The sequence below is a fragment of the Macrobrachium nipponense genome, chromosome 7 (assembly GCF_015104395.2).
Source record: "Macrobrachium nipponense isolate FS-2020 chromosome 7, ASM1510439v2, whole genome shotgun sequence".
Lineage (NCBI taxonomy): Eukaryota > Metazoa > Arthropoda > Malacostraca > Decapoda > Palaemonidae > Macrobrachium > Macrobrachium nipponense.
Window position 1 is genome coordinate 27357541 of NC_061109.1, and position 17500 is coordinate 27375040.

Genomic DNA, 17500 nt, shown 5'->3' on the forward strand with positions numbered 1-17500 from the left:
GCTGCTGTCTACATGTCAGGGAATCTTGAAGTAATCATAAAACGTACCCACCCACTACAAGATTCTGAAATTTAAGAGTAGGTTACTTGCGATTTACTGACTCGAAAGCAGCACTGAAATCTGTATGAATTACTCTACACTATAAACCCTTTTCAAGGTTCTCTTGCAATTGGCATGTCAAATCTAAGAGAGCATTGCAGATATTAACTGCTTCATATATGCATATTGACAATCAGCTAATAGTCTTTTAGGTTCCACGTACTTATATAGTGGCTTAAGGACAAGTTTTTCTACAACTTAGGCGGGTATATGGAGAATAGAAATTGGCCTGTAGCAACTGGTCGACAAGACACCTTGTAATGCAAAGAAGAAACTCGCCAGGTTTGCCACAACGACTGGGGGATGGTAATCAGGATAGATTTAGAAATTATAAAAGCTTAGAAGGTAAATATTAGGTCAAGAAAAATGCGCTTTCCTCAAAATATACCAAGCAACTTTTGCTTTGTCATCAGCTTGTCCAAGCGCCTCAGTGGCGTGGTTGGTATGGTGTTGGCGTCCCACCTCGGTGGTCGCGGGTTCGATTCTCGGCCATTCCATTGAGGAGTGAGAGATGTGTATTTCTGGTGATAGAAGTTCACTCTCGACGTGGTTCGGAAGTCACGTAAAGCCGTTCTTCCCGTTGCTGAATAACCACTGGTTCCATGCAACGTAAAAGCACCATACAAACAAACAAACAAACATCAGCCTGTCCTACACACCTTTCAAAAAACAAATTTGACCAAAAAAAAAAGGAAAAATGCCTGATTGCACCTTTAATCAAGGGAAATCAAACCACATACCATTGAAGGACAGAGTACAATAATTGCTATGACGCTGTCCAGTGCTGGAGAACAAGGTTTGTATTCAGGGTAACCTTCTCTTAAAAGGGTTGCTTACCAAGGCTAAAGGGTCCCTTCTACCCGCTGATTTGATTTCGGAGTGTCCTCCTACTAGACGAGTTGCCTGCCAGGGCTAAACAGTCTTCTACCCTAATTCCAAAGCTACAAATTTTTCTTCGGGAAATGGTTCTTTGATTGAACAGGCCATATTCATGGAAAGTCTAGACAATTTGGGAGCAGCAAATTGTATTTTAGATGCTCCTGCCTCCCTAATGGAGTTAAAAGCCTCACTATGAATGCTTTGAACAGGATCTTTGAAAATAATTCTGATTCAGAATGTTTTTAAAAATCCTGCTCTCTCTCTCTCTCTCTCTCTCTCTCTCTCTCTCTCTCTCTCTCTCTCTCTCTCTCTCTCTCTCTCTCTCCGTAGTAAGAACTTTTCCATAAGGGGTTTAATTTTTTCTGGAGATGCCTAGTTATTCTCTCTCCGGGAATAGTTTTTTCTTAAATCATGCTTTCTGTACAGTTCGGAAAGAAAAACTTTGTTTAAAACGTTCAGCTTATCTAGAAAGAGCATTAAAGTTATTAATAAAAAAAAGTATCTTAAGAAAATATTGTGGCGAGCGTTTGGTTTGTGTTGTAGGAGGAAGCTGCTTTGCCGAGTAATTTAAAGAGACAACGGTGTTTTCTTACTTTAAAACAGAAGTTTTCAGCTCAGAAAAATCTGATTTCTTTCTTGTCGAGGAAGGGTTCCTAACTTCACCCTTTTACGAGTCTGTCACAATTTTCAAAGGCAATCGTGTTTTGAAGCTGTACGCTATGAAAGTTTATGTATTCACTGTGCAACAAATTCATTATTAGTTTATGGTACATATGTACGCTCATGCTTATATACAAACGTAGATGCACATGTGTTTGTATGTGTGTGAGATGATGAAACTACGTCATATCAGTTATTGTATTGCTGCTGACTATCATTTTATAGGTTACATTATTAGACTTTTGCAGATTTTTTGATGTTCTCCAGTTTTTGGAGTGTGAATTACCTACAGACATCCTGTAAATCATGTTCATACTGCACAAGAGCGTTGCGCATAATGTGTTTTGTAATCATCCTAAAGTATACATACCTTTAGGAAAGACGTAAGAGTGCGTTTACCGGAGCTTTGTATCGTGTTTTTTTTTTTTTTTTTTTTTTTTAATATCTGCGTATTCCGCCACATTCCATATGAGATGTGGTTTCATGGGGGTATTTATGGGACGTTTATGCAGCAAGATGATTGTGAGCGATTCTTCATCAATTATGAGCTTTTGTCCAAGGAACGCAACTCATTTTAGGTATGGTCATATAACTTTTTAAGCTGATTTCACAACTTCGTTCCATTTACTAATATGTAAATATTGTACACTCTTAATTTCAAGTGCAAGAGGCCTTACTTTGAAACCAGTGATGCAGATTTCTAGGAGACCTGCTGATTTAAATTGTTATCCATTATTTGGTCATCAGTCGAAAAAGATCACTCCATTTCCGGTGAGAAGTTTTACGTTTCAGAATTAATCTCTTCACCAAAAATACCGCAATTCGTCCCTTCTGACAAAGACGACTCTCCCATTTTCCACCTCGAATCATGTGCCTCACTCTTTTTCCCTAATTGAGAGCAAGCTGTACTTCCTTTGTCGTTTCTTTAGTGGCTACATTTTCACTCACTTCTAAAGAAATGGCAGCCTTGCAGGCCTACTTTGACCCTCTCTCAACCTTAACGTTTCTCTTTGCTGGATTTTTTTTTTTTTTTTTTTTTTGTATGCTGAATGTAGTATTCTCGGTGATTAAGGTACCGTGACGTACTCTCTCTCTCTCTTCTCCACACACACACACACACACACACACACACACACACACACATACACTATATATATATATATATATAATATATATATATATATATATATCTATATATATATATATATATATATATATATATATATATATATATATATATATATATATATATATATATCTATATATATATATATATATATATATATATATGTATGTATGTATATATATATATATATATGGTTGTGCATATTTATATATATTATGATATCTACTTAATACTTTATCATCTCCTTCATTGATTTTTCCTCATTTTGTCCGAAGGATGAACTGACAATCTGTCTGACTTGTGATGTTCATCCTGATTAATTTTATTTCTATTCTGCTCTTACTTGTGGTAAACATATAAATTTTTCCTTATTTCATTTAATGCTGCTGCAGTATCCACCTTCCTTAATTACCATTGGTCGCTGTTCCTGCCTCGACGTTGGTTGCCCAGTTGCCCTTTTGTAAAATATGGCCAGATGAAGTGATCACAGGCTGATTTTTCTGAAATGCAACGTTGCATTTGTTTTCGTCTATTTCGAAAGAATTTTATGTCTTTTCATTTTGATTTCACAGAATTTATTTTAAATGAACGCAAGGTTTCTTGTATGACCTAGTTAGTTTCTTTTTTTAGACCTAAGAATTAACAGTAAATCAATTTAGTCTCACTACAATGAGTTGAAACTACACACGTCGTATGGTTCTAAATATTTCGACATGAAACAGGGCGAATGTGACTGCCTGTCAATCAATAAACGAGCTGACTAGAATCAGCTTTCCTGGGATTGCAACATCTGCTTCTCCCGATTTATTTATAGTCTTGAAGATGCACAAAGCGAGTGCCATACCTGATCTTGCTTATCTTGCAGTCATTCCGTATTGGTATTTCTGTGTAAAGCTGCAGGTGTGTACTTTTGTATCCTTTATGAGAATATTCATTTTATCAGACTAACCTGTTCCCACTTGAAAACCCACTCACATTTGTCATTCATATTTATGACTGTCATGCGCAGAGAAAGTTAAAATACAAATGTTCTTCTGAGCCGGTTTTCCTCTTTGATAAGAATTTTCGCTCAGACATTTTTCCGAAGGAAAGAAAACCCTCTCAGCGCACTATTTAAGAAATATTGGCAATGTCAGATGGCAGCATTTTATTGTCTGGAGCTTCTAAAGATCCCTATGTTACTCATCATTAATATGATTATGGTGCAAAGGACGGAGAAATATTGGCTGCTGAATATGAAGTAGAATTCTCTATCATATGCGTAGTTTATGATCATATTTTTAGGAAAGTGGCACTAGTGCCTCAGTAGCTTTAAAATTAAAGACCGTTCGTCTAGTAACTGACCCAGAATGTATTTATTCAAATTATACGTTCCAAGGTCTGACAAGTAATTCATCCGGGTTATTATTTTCTCTAAATGAAAATATCTTTTAAAGTTGATGTTAACGAGAGTGAAAAGAAGAAAAATATACGGAACTCTTTGTTTTTTTAAGGATCTTGCTCAGAAGTTGTTTTATTTTTCACTTTTCTACCTTAGCTTTGCTATCGGAAATGGGCCATATCAGGCGAAGACTAAAAGCATCGTATACGAAGGATTTTTTTTCTCAAGTAGTTTTATATCCACCCTCAATTTGTCATTGGAAATGAGCAGTCGTTGGAGAATCAGTTGCGGGCAACGAAATCCTGTTGACAGCCGCCGTGATATATCTTATTCCAAGCATTTCAGTGATTTCTTGGCAACCCTGACATGAAATAAAACTGTTGCCACTTTACTGACGTACGGAAATATGCGAGTACTACATTTCACACACACATAAAATTTCTCTGTTTCCCGACGTCCGGAGAGGAAGTGTAGCATCAATTGGGGATCACCTGACGTTTCTCATCCATGAGTGAAGTTCAGCGTCACCGTCAAAGAAAAAGAGAAAAGAAAAAGAAAATGGCTGACCCGGGTGCCAAACTACCGAAGGATGAGTGTGGTTCAAACAGAGCTTTTTGCAAGCATGACTTGATCTCCCATCAGTTACCCCGAAAGCATTTACTAAATGCTTCAGTCTACTGGTGACAGATTTCATAACTTGGGAGAAAGGAATAAAACAGATGACGATGATATATGATAATGTAGAACGAATATAATCTGATGCTGAGCTACTTTATGGGGCGAACAGACAAAAACTTGACCTGCTAATTGAAGCGGTGGGATAAATTCAGTTCATAAGCGTCACGCCAAGAGCTGACGTTCATGACTCTCGAAACTCGTTTTTTATGCACCAACAGTCATCAACGAGCTTTTAAACTGTCATCTGTTCGGGGCTTTGAGAATTCTCGGTGCGTGTTTCCTCCACCCAAGGTGATAATAGTTCATGATAGAACTCGTTTCTTTTTTTGAACGCGCCAAGTCCAACTTGATGGAATGAGATACGACTCTGATTAGGCCAGTGTAGAAGGTTTGATTTACAAATATATGTAAGAACTCACGCACATACTTATAACTGTAGGTTCGTTGGACAGACTTTTTTTTTTCCCGATTATGTTGGTTGATGATCATTCCAAATGGTTTCTCTTTAAATTTTTATGAGATGGTGTTCATCTCTCCCTTTATGTTTATGTTCCCCACTACTATTTATCTAAGCTCACTTGCAGAATAGGGAATAGTCTGTACGAACGCAATTTATCGATACGTTTTTCATGATTAGAACATAAGTGAATGTTTACTCTCGTTTGTATACAAATCCAGCTGCTTCCTTCCGTGTTTTTCGTCGCGAAGCAGTTGGAAGCTCAACACACACACACACACACACACACACGCCACACACACACACACACACGCCGTGTGTTTGTTCGCGCGTTTCAGCAGCTCAGCTGTTCTACTTTAGAACAGTGGCTGCTATCTGGTATATCTGAATAGTGGGTTATGGAAACATTTCAGTTGTTTATAACTATATGGCTAGCCTTAAAGTTTTGAAAGTTCTGATCCCTATTTTCATTTTTTCCCATTTTTTTTTTTTTAATAAGCAACGAAGAACTTCGAAGTTGGTGACTTCACATTTTCTGAGGTATTCCATCTTGAATCGGTGTGTTTTGTAAAGATCAGTTTCTTGAAACTGTTTTTCATTTCTTGTATAATTTTTTGTATGATTCACTTTTTGACTGACTTTCTGTTACTTCTGTCAAACTTGTACTTTTTTTTTTCTTACTTCGGTACGCATTGTAAAGGCAATTTTGTAAAATTGGGGGACATCATAACGTTTGAATTAAAAGGAAATTTTTCATAAGATAGTTTACTTTACTGTAAATAAGTGCCAGTGGTCTGGTTTATGGAGAAGAAAGATCAAAATTATACAATTTTCTCAACACATCGATCTCAGCTAATTGAATGCCGATGCTCTCTTGATCGTACAATTTACTCTTGCTTTTTTCTGTCTTTCTTTCTTTTTTCTTTCTTTCTTTCACGCCAAGAGTTTTGAGAAACTTTCTCCTTCCCTCTTGATGTTCGGTCAGTATATTTATTCTTCTGATGCTTCATTTCCTCTGATCGTTTCCTGCAAAGGCTTACCTGGAAGTTTTCCTCCCAGAATTGTCTGGCGATATGAAAGTAACTGCATTTTTCGTTATATTTCTTGTGTACTTGCGTTTGCATGTGGTTTATATGCCTATTTATAAAGCAAATGGATTACCTCTCAGATTTTATGGTATTATAACATTCATGAAATTAGAGTAAATTGCATCGTATACCTTGTCCTGATCATTTTTATCAAGAGCCTGTACAATGTGGTACTTGGTACTTGGCACAGTAACCATTATTTAGTCACCTAAATATAATGACGTATATACGTGTGTGATTTTTTAAAATCATTATATTTTCAATGAATTTGATCTAAATCTTATATTTCAATTACAATGGTGTGAGTATGGGGATATGATAGCTTGGACAATTTAATTTTTTGTGGCTATCTTAGCAATATTTACGTAAATCTTTGCAGAAATTTCGCTTATACATTTTAACTTAGCTCGTCCTCGGCTCATTTAATTGTACATGATATTGACATTGTTGGTTTGTTAATCTAGGCTTGCTTTAGAAATTGTTGGTTTGTTAATCTATGCTTGCTTATTTCTAAAGCAGTTGATTGCCTTGATCTGATAATTTCTATCAAGGGCCTGTACAAAAACCAGTATTTAGTCACCTCTTAGCAGACATGTTGTGACCAAAGGTAGACCCGTTTGTTCCTAAAAATAGTATCAAGTTTTATTGTTTTGTTGTATTTTCGACATGTAGATAATTTGGGAAACTCAGTGAAGTATGGGCAAAAGGTAAAAGTAAACGTGAATATCAGGTTAGAGATGAAATATGGAAAATCTTTGAATGTCTTTATCTCTAACCATTCACCAATCTTTTATAAATACGCATTAAGAAATCCCCTCCAAGTGATTTGATGTTCCAACAATCTCAAGTATAGACACTGAGGAATAATTCGCTCAATTTTAACCGAAATTAGAAATTTGCGTAAAACTGATCGTATATACTCCAATATAAACACTAATTTTAATTTTCTCAAATTTGAGCGTTCAATTTTGTTTTGCTTAGTAAAGGTTACGACATACAGGTGGATCAGTGCGTAGATTTAACATGACGGAAGACATTGTGCCTGAGGAGCTGGTGGGAAGGAGAGCACGAAGAATGTAAGCGAAAAGTACAGTAACGTTATGACGAAAAGGACCGGCTTAAAAACCCACTCGAGACAGAAACATTTGCCTCCGGCCAAGGGGACCAGAAAGGATCCTAGGTGGAAATCACTTGGGAAATCGAGAGGAAGTGGTTCGTCTGGAAACGATTGACCGATTATGAGATGGAAGGAGAAGAGCGGAAGAGGAGGGAGGAGGGGCCTCACTTCTTGAGAGTTTCTACTGTGATCCTCTTTGCTTTGCTGCTTGTTAGGATCTACTTCCTGGCTCCTTTGTTGATCTCTCTCTCTCTCTCTCTCTCTCTCTCTCTCTCTCTCTCTGTGTGTGTGTGTGTGTGTGTGTGAGCTAATGATTATCAGTTTAGCTTTAATTTGTAAAACTTATTTTAGTTTGTGGATTAGGGTTGGTTCTTTTCGATAAATTTGTGATAATCTAGTTCACAGTTTTATAAAACACTCAGTGGAGTGGCTTCCACTAAAGGGAGCTGCGATACCTAAGGCATTCCTAGGGCTGATGTAATGAACTAATATTGCCGAAAGAACGTTGCTGTTTTCACATTGTTTTAAAGCTGCATGTTGTCTAGCAGATTGGCGTAAGGTTGATATTGCAGCTTGGATACGAGGTCCTTTCCCTAGCAATAAAGTAGGTCTCATATATATATGTGTGTCTATGTGTATTTATATATATGTATATTTATATATAAATACGTGTGTGCGTTATATATATATATATATATATATATATATATATATATATATATATATATATATAGAGAGAGAGAGAGAGAGAGAGAGAGAGAGAGGTATGTGTGCGTATATTCACAAATATTAAGATACAAATATCGTTAATATCCAGTTTACTATACCTCCGGAATAATTTACTCCTAAGGGGAATTAAAATTAACGCGTCCTTCGACACTGGTGGCGAAGGACTCACCAATTTTAATTCTCTCTGGATACAAGTTAGTCCTGAGGTATAGTGAATGGAATATTAAATGATATTTTTTGGCCCAATACTTATGAATATAAAAATGTCATGGTGTATGTGAGTATGTAAGTAAATCATATATATATTATATATAAACATATATAAACAAATTATTATTATTATCATCATCATCATCCCTATTCCCATTCACCGACTCCGTCCTCCACCTTTCCTCCTTCATTCTCTTATCTCCGTAGTCGGGGTACCGGAAATTGAGTAGGAAGATAGTGACTAACCACTTTTATCAAACTATCATTTTGAGGGAACAAAATAGTATTTGGTGCTGCTGGAGTTGGGTTAAGGAAAGAAGAATCTCTCTCTCTCTCTCTTCTCTCTCTCTCTCTCTCTCTGTGTACACACACAATCACTGATTTTTTTTTCGCCAATTCACACGAGGCTTTTGATACCCTTCAATATTAAACCACGAATACCGTGTAATATCAAATTCCCTATACCTTCGGAATAATTTACATCCAGAGGGATTGGGGAATTATCAGTGATAGGTAGGCTACTGTTAACGTTTCCAGGATTCAATGTATAGATTATATATATATATATATATATATATATATATATAATATATATATATATATATATATATATACGCGAATTATCCACATGGAAAATGATAGTCAGAAATCCAAGCGCTTTCGTCTTTACTCAGACATTGTCAAGGAGTTAATGGGGTACAGTTAGAGAGAAAGATCTCAGGTACAACACGAGATCAAGAATACCAGATGGTTAATTGTCAAAAGGGTAAAAATTAAAAGAGATAATCCAGGATTATCGGATATCACACGGTCACAAACCTAAACAGATTGACCCTAACCGAAATTACAAAGTTTCTTTACAGTCAAAAACATGTAAAAACTGAATATATTAATTTTGTTGCTTATATTTATCTACAACTTTTTTCATTATGAAAGCATCAAGTTTAAATAAACCAAGACTTAAATTTAGAACATTTCTATTATTTGACTTGATGAAACAAGATTCAATGATATTCCTTTTAACTGTGTCATTACATGGGATTAAGGCTCTTGCTTGACTCCAGTTAATAGGATGGTCTAAATCTCTCATGTGTACGAATAATGCATTCGATATTTGCCCAGTTCTCACAGAATACTGATGCTGTTTGAGACGTTGTGAAAGAGATTTACCGGTTTGTCCGTAATAGACTTCATCACACTTTTTGCAAGGAATTTCATATATGCAGCCTGGAAGATCTTTAGGAGAATTTTTTATTATTAAACTCTTGACATTAATATTACTGAAAACAACATTTAAGTTAAAAAGCTTTAAAATTCTAGGAATATCTAAAAACCTTTCATCATAGGGTAATTTTAGAATGTTATTCTTACTAAAGTCAAGTTTGTCATTAGTTGAATAAAAAATTTTTCTAGCTCTTTTCCATGCCACATCTACAAAAGTCCTTGGGTATTTAAGTTTCATTGCAATATCATAAATAGTTTTAATTTCAGCGTCAATAAACTGCGGGCTACAGACACGTAAAGCCCTTAGAAACATCCCAGAAAAAACAGAGAATTTAACATTTTGATGGTGATTGGAGTAGTAATGAACAAAAGAGGCAATGTTAGTTGATTTTCAAAAGACTGAAAAGGTGAAATTTCTATAATTTCTATGGACAGTTACATCAAGAAAATTCAAATTAAAATTTCTTTCTTCCTCCACGTTAAATTTTATAGAAGGGACTAAATTATTGAGATTATTAAGGAATTCATGGAGATTTTCGTGAACTGGCCAAATACAGAAGATATCATCCACATATCTAAACCAAATAACTTTTTGGTGCAAAATTCTTGGTAAGAGTTTTGTCTCAAAAAATTCCATGTAAATATTGCTAAGGACAGGAGATAAGGGATTACCCATAGCCATGCCAAACTTTTGTACAAAAAATTCCCCATTATTTATTTACTATCTTTGATACATAACCTTATGAGACTAATGAGGTTTGCCACACTTAGGGAATGTCATGACGTTTTAATTCCTCCTCCAAATATTCAAGTAAGTCATCTACAGGCACTTTTGTAAATAAAGAGACAACAACAAAACTAACCATATTAAAATCAAAATTCAAATTTAAACTATTCAATTTGTTTATGAAATCAACATTGTTTTTAACATTCGTGTTAGAAATGTTTCCTACCAAAGGAGTAAGAATTTTTACAAGCCATTTAGATAAATTATATGTAACTGAGCCCACTGAACTAATGATTGGTCTGATAGGGTTATTGATTTTATGTGTCTTGACTAAACCATACATATAAGGTAGGGAGGCGCATTGCGGTGTAAACTGTTTAATTAAATGGTCCAAGCCCTTCAAAATGGATTTAATTTGTTTATTAAAATGGGAGTTCATTGTCTGTGTAGGGTCAGACCTCAGTTTCGTATAAGTATCAGTATCATTTAGCAATGTCATTATTTTACTTATATAGTAACTTTTATTCATTATTACCACTGCATTAGATTTATCTGCTTTAGTCACTTTCACTGTATCGTCTTCTTTAATTTTCTTAAAAGCCTGGAGAAATCTCACGGGTACATTAGGGGGAGAAGGCTTACACATAGCACCATACACAATACCTTTACAAATATTGATATCATCAGGGCATAGGTTTTGATTAAATTTTTCTAGATAACAAAAGGATTTTGAGATGTCGACACAGTCCAGGTTACCATTAAATACACCAAAGCTTAACCCATATCTCAAAGCCGCTGCCGTAGCACTATCCACTGGTTTGTCTGATAAATTAATCATGAAGTCCACGTTGGCATGCTTAGTCCAGTCGCTTTCAGCAATAAGATTCTTCAGCTTGACTTGAAGCTTGCTTTCAAGACGGTTGCAGCACTTTCTCAATTTTCCGTAGCAATAATGAAAAAAGTTGTAGATAAATATAAGCAACAAAATTAATGTAATAAGTTTTTAAATGTTTTGGACTAAAGAAACTTTGTAATTTCGGTTAGGGTCAATCTGTTTAGGTTTGTGACCGTGTGATATCCGATAATCCTGGATTAGCTCTTTTAATGTTTACCCTTTTGACAATTAACCATCTGGTATTCTTGATCTTGTGTTGTACCTGAAACTTTCTCTCCAATTGTACCTCATTAACTCCTTGACAATGTCTGAGTAAAGACGAAAGCGCTTGGATTTCTGACTATCATTTTCCTGTGGAATTCGCTTATTTATGAAGTCACGTGCATCTACTGTAATTTTTTAAGCATATATATACTATATATATATATATATATGTGTGGATTATATATATATATATATATATATATATATATATATATATATATATATATATATATTTCATAGAAGGTCCGACCAGGAATATGATTAGATGATTATTTCCGACAGTCTATTCCAACGTTTCGTAAATCATTTATAAATTATATTTCCTTGCTTTGTTGCCTTTTCTAGTTCTGTTCTGTTCCTCGCACCAGCTGGTTAGTTCGGTTTCACTGATGTTTTTATTTTATTTTAGTGAAACTCTTAACTCTTGTCTAATGTATTGTGCATTTTAGTATTTTACTTCTCTTTATGTATTGTAACCTTTAGTCCATATCTGTTTCATTTTATGTAAAATTTTACAATATATGTTGTTTTTTGGGAGAAATCTCAGATGTAAATATGATTTACGAAACGTTGAATGAAACTAAACTGTTGGAAATATATACATATATGTATATATATGTATATATGCATGCGCGCACACATACATACATATACATACATACATACACATTCACATTGAATCCTGGACACGTTATTAGAAATGTCACGTTGATACCGACGTTCGTCATTTATTTATCCTTTTATGCATGAAAATTAGTACAAAGTAAGTTCCTTATTTCGTTGAACATTAAGCTTAACTTTATATTCCGTTACAGCGTTAAATATGCTCAAAGCCAATATTATATCTTCAGTGTATTTAGAGACTGTCCCAATGCTAATAGCCATATTATGAGAATAGTTGGATACCTCCTAGAGAAGAGAAAAAGTTCTTAGCATAATCCGTTGACCTGATGAGAATCTTGTGTTTTATCTGGCGCCTTTCATGCTAAACATTGCCATGAATACCAGCTGAGGCTGGTATGCTTGGTATGTCAGCCCTGAAATAGTCAATACACTAATCGTCTTAAAAAAAAAATTTACCCTACACTTACTTTTTGTTCGAGGATTCTGTTTCAATTTTATTTGGCTTCAAATGCCCGCGCCTCAAAACGGAGCACATGCTACTCACTCTGAAGTGTGCCAGAATCAACATTTTGTTGAAGTGACTCAAGGCCGCAGTGCTCAGTACCCTTGATCTTTCATTCCCATAATGGTAAAAAAAAAAGAAAAGAAAGAATAAAATGGTCCCCGCAGTTTTCAATTGAGAGTGTACTTGGGTCATTATTTTTTTTTCTATTTTCTGTAGTTAATAATATGTTTAGAGCAACTTGGCTTATTATTTCGTTTGTATTTTTCTATTCGCTGTAGATGTTAATGTGTGTTTTAATTCATGTGTTCTGTGAATTACCTATATGGTTATTGTTTATGGTAGTCATCTCCGTGTAGTTTTAAGATTTTCACAAGCGCTCATAAATGGTTATATACTTTTCATTCCTCCGGGAGATGGCTGTATTTAATGTTGTCCTTTTAGAGGACTTCTGACTTGCAAAATTGGATCAAGGTAAAGAATAATTAGGTCTTATTTGCCTCCAATATTTTGTCAGAATTAGAGAAAAATGTGTCACGGTAAAATATTTGGGAACACTAGACTTGAAGGTACCACCCTTTCAAATTTCATCACTATCGGAAAACAAAATTGATGTTCCAATTGACCCATGGCCCAGGTAAAAGTTATCAACCTTCTATGGTGCTTATTTGATTTTCATCAGAATCAGGTACATGTTAAATTATTACCTTTAGAATGACACGTGACCTTGCAAACAGGCCCAGGTAAAAAAATAAAAACAGTAACAGTACCTTCCAAATTGTCTGGAATTTTGCAGAGGTCAGATGCTGTAACTATCTTAGTTTTTGAGCAAGAAAGAAATAATGATATAGTTTCAAAATTTCCATCTTTAAATTTTCTAGTGATCTTGAAAAGGTCATATTGTGGAAGATAATAATCAACTCCAAGTTTCATCAAAACCATTGGAAAATTTTAACAATGGTAATGACAATGTATATTAATACTAACATTATGTCATGGTCGAATGCTAGAATAATTAGAGTAACAACAGTTTTTTATGCTTACTCTTGTTCACAGTAGAATTGTGGAGTAATGGGTAATACACTTGCCGCTGTCTGTGTTTTTAATTCATCTTTTGTAAATTTATCTTTTATTAATGAGTGTATGCAGCGCGCACGCAGTTGCTCCATTTTCCTTAACGCACACGCGCGTGCATACACTATATATATATATATATATATATATATATATATATATATATATATATATATATATATATAGTGTGTGTGTGTGTGTGTGTGCGTGCGTGTGTGAATGTATAAATATACATATTTGTCTTACGTACAAAGTGGCAGAGAAAACTGTTAAGCAATAACTTGACATTTGTTTAAATCTGCAATTAGCTAAGTTTAAGATGATTCTGAAATGGCCAAAGTTATTTTGTAGTAGTATCTTGAGATTTTGTTGTAGTATCTTGATAGCTAAAAGTCTTATTTCTGAATTCCGTAATCCTCTCTGTATTTTTTGAATATCATTGTATCCACTCGTTAGATTTAGTAAAAGATATTGGTAAAATGCAGTATTTCAACTAATACATTTACCTAAGGATTTTTTCCATGATACTGTAAGTATGATTACGGCTACACCTGCATGATGATTCATAAGCTTTCTAATGTTGTTTTACCTGTAACAGTCTCCTGGTGTGTTTTGTGAATTTTTATACTTTATTAGAAAGTATCTTCGCTTTAAGAACGATCCAGGTATCTGTACATTAAGGAAAAGTACGTTTTCTGGAGGGTAAAAGAAATGATTTATTTTTGTCAAACGAAGAAGCATTTATATATCTGCAACAGCACGTTCACAATAATTTTTTTAGTAGACTAAAAGATGTTCACATTGAAAAAGTATTATTAGTATGCTTTTTATTCAAAAACGTTTTACAATGTTTGCTAAGTATGTATATAGCCTATTAGCAAAAGCACGTTCAGAATAACAACACTTTTATTAGAAGATAACGGTTGCTTGTTAAAACGAGTAAACGTTTACGATAGCAAAAGATTTTGTAAAATAATAGTATTTTTTATTAGATGTAAAAGTTTGTTTAAAAAATCAACTAAGTCTGTACTACATAGCAACATCTCGTTGAAAATAACATTGTTTTTGAGTAGAAGAAAAGATGTTACCTTTATAAAACGAGTAAACATTTCCATAGTAACAAAGGACATTCCATGTAAGATTTTCTCAATTTTCTTTTTTCTTTCAGGTGAGTAACCACGAGTCAAGAAGTTGACGAAAGGTCTCTTCTGCACACACTGCCGGTATCGTATACGTATTGCAATTCTCCCAAACCTTGTTAGGTAATATTGTTATTGTATGTATGATGTATCATCCGAAAAATATGCAATATTGAAAACAAGCTGACATAACTGATAAGTTAGAAATTATATGGTACTTGTTTCTTTTCTACGATGACATGAAAATAAAGCTACCTATCCTTCTATTGAACTAGACTGATATGGGAGTGGAAATGATTTAGAACATGTTCCTATTTTAGAGGCATTTTGACTATTTGCCTTCTTTTAGGAGTTCTGACTTTACTTGACCATTTCATATATGTTTGGCTTTTATCTGCCATTTGATGGGGGTTTGAACTTGATCTGTTGTCCTGCAGGAATTCTGGCTTTATCTGCCCTTTACAGGATTTCTGGCTTATCTGTCATTCTACAGACGTTCTGGCTTTGTTTGCCAGCTTGATGGAGTTCTGGCTTTATCTTCCATTTTATAGGAGTTCTGGCTTTATCTGTCATTTTATAGGGGTTCTGGCTTTATCTGCCATATTAATAGGAACTCGATCTTTTTATACCTTTCATCGGCATTAAGCTGGTTCTGGCTTTCTCGTCATTTTGTTGCAGTTCTGGTTTCATATAGTACGTATGACCTAATTTTTTCTTGTATAGTTCTGGCTTTATTTGCTGTGCTATAGGAGTTCTGGTATACACTTTTTTATATTTTTTTCTTACGCCTGCTGTATGATGTTTTTGTCTTTGTCCCACTTCATGGGAGTTTTAGGCTTAACTGTCATCTTGAAGCTGTTTTCTCTTCATCTGCCTTTCCAAATATGGTTTTCGTACGAGTACCTCACACTCACAGGTGCTCTGACTTTTTTTGCCATTTTACCTAAGTGTTTACTTTATCCGCCATATTGAATTGATATTTGTCTTGTCTGTTATTTTGCGATCGTTCCATGACAGTGCTGTCAAACTTATTTTAATTATTAAAAGTATTTCTGAAATATGCGATTTTAACATAAAGACTGAATTCAGTGGTGTGTACAAATTAATTCTCTTAAAACGGTTCGTACAAGAGATTTATTTATGGTTAATTCGTGGATTAGTTCCCGAGGAAAGAAAGGCAGTATTGAGCGCAAGAGCAGAAATTGCGTGATGGCCTGGAGTATTCTTTTGGGAAAGCTCCCAGTCAGTATGCAATAATGCAAGTAAGTATATGCTTGGCTTGCTTCAGTTCGAAATAGAGAAACGTATCTGTACCAGAATTTTGTCCAGTGAGACTAGGACTTCGTAACCTTATGCTTATTCCTAACTCCACTAGCATCCGTAGCATCCTGGTTGTTTCATTCCTAGATTCTTTTATAAACATATCTTCCCCTGGTATTTGGACCTAACACCCTCCCCCGAGGGTCCTTGTGGAACTAGCACAAACCCCAATTCTGCCCTTCTTCTTCCCCCCTCCAAACACACACACACACACACACACACACAACGGTCCTACTGCAACATGTACTGAAAAGCTCCTACAACGTATACCCGTCGCAGGGAACTGCTTGGTCGAATCACTCTCTAAATATTTCGACGATAGACGGGCTACTGTAACTGATGAAAGTGTTTTTTTCTTCTTCTTTTTCTTTATGTGCCAAAGTAAGGGTGAGCTGTATCATACTATTTGCGTACTTCTGTGCATCGCATGTGAAATCTTTGAAATAGTGTCCATGAGTTTCTGTTAGGAGGCCCTAATTACAAGTAATGCCCAAAGTACGAGTTATTTGAAACGAGAATCGACAACAAACGTGCAGGGCATCTTGCCAAGTATGCCAACTCTTTTACTTGGCCGAGCTGTTCTCTCGACTCAGATACAGGGGCATTTTGTCTTGGCCAACGTGTTTCTCTAGCAGGGGAGGCTTTTGTACGATCGCTGCCGGTCACTGATCCTATAAGCAAGCGTGATGTTCAGAATTTTTATTTCGAGTGTATGGCTAAGACTTTATTAAGTAGTATCAATATTTAAGTAGTAGTACCGGGCTGAAGGTCTAGAGCTACGTGCTTTGACAGCCAACACTATCAAGTCGTTTAGGTGACGGGATAGTGTAGGAGTTGAAAGATGGTCGTCCGTTGGCTATTTTATGCACGATGAAAAAAATCTCTCTCTCTCTCTCTCTCTCTCTCTCTCTCTCTCTCACACACACACACACACACACAAATTGGTATTAGTGTTTTTTGTTTGTAGAATAAATGTTTAGTACAGTAAATACTATTATCCCTCAAGGACACTATATCATTTTTCACAGCAGGGATGAGGTGGCGACAGAACATACTTGCGGTTATATAGATATATATGTTATGGTATATACTATGATATATATATATATATATATATATATATATATATATATATATATATATATAGAGCTTCAGAAGGTGTCCATGATACACAGTAAAAGGAATCAAGTTTATTTTCAACGAAACGTTTCGCACATGAAACTTCTGTGCATCATCAGTCTGTAAGAGAGCAAAGAGACACATAAATAACATTAAATGATAAAAACAAAGGACTCACAAATATTAAA

At 35.1% G+C, this 17500-nt stretch overlaps 1 protein-coding gene across 3 annotated transcripts in view; it reads left to right on the top strand.

Annotated features, from left to right (window-relative positions):
* LOC135217483 (uncharacterized) overlaps positions 1-17500 on the top strand; it is an 817028-nt gene that overhangs the window by 675918 nt on the left and 123610 nt on the right. The window contains exon 3 of one of the 3 annotated variants that reach the window (XR_010315146.1): positions 14903-14996. The exons of the other annotated variants lie outside the window; for them this stretch is intronic. The gene's annotated coding sequence lies outside the window, so the exon portion shown is untranslated. The remainder of the gene's footprint in view (positions 1-14902; positions 14997-17500) is intronic. 3 annotated transcript variants of the gene reach the window in all.